The sequence below is a fragment of the Hemicordylus capensis genome, chromosome 3 (genome assembly GCF_027244095.1).
Source record: "Hemicordylus capensis ecotype Gifberg chromosome 3, rHemCap1.1.pri, whole genome shotgun sequence".
NCBI lineage: Eukaryota > Metazoa > Chordata > Lepidosauria > Squamata > Cordylidae > Hemicordylus > Hemicordylus capensis.
In genome coordinates, this window is record NC_069659.1 from 237,063,781 (window position 1) to 237,064,224 (window position 444).

A 444-nucleotide genomic window follows, 5' to 3' on the forward strand; every position below is an offset into this window, starting at 1 on the left:
GAATGTACATCCACAAGACCTGCCCTGGTGCTATTGTGCTCAACCAGTCTGCGCAGTCCATGCACATGGTGTTTGGTCTGAAGAAACAATGTAAGCATGATGGCACTTGTTTGTGATCAGAAGGCTGGGGCACCTTAGCCTTCTGATAACAGAAACACGCACCATCATGCTTAGTATTTGCCTCTTCAGACAAAATGCCATAAGTGTAAGTAAGCGTGTGTGTGTCAGTCAGTCACACACATACGTAAGCAAATCGGTGTCAGGGTGCTGCTTGTGGATACACTTTGAAGACACTGAGAGGACAGAATCCTTTTCCTGAATATCTGAAGCAGTACTGGAATCTCATTAATATCTAAAACAGAAAGCTTCTGCACCATAGTTATATAAATATTTGTAGAGAAATACAAAGAAATTGAATAAATAAATAAAAGAAGCCTCAGTGGG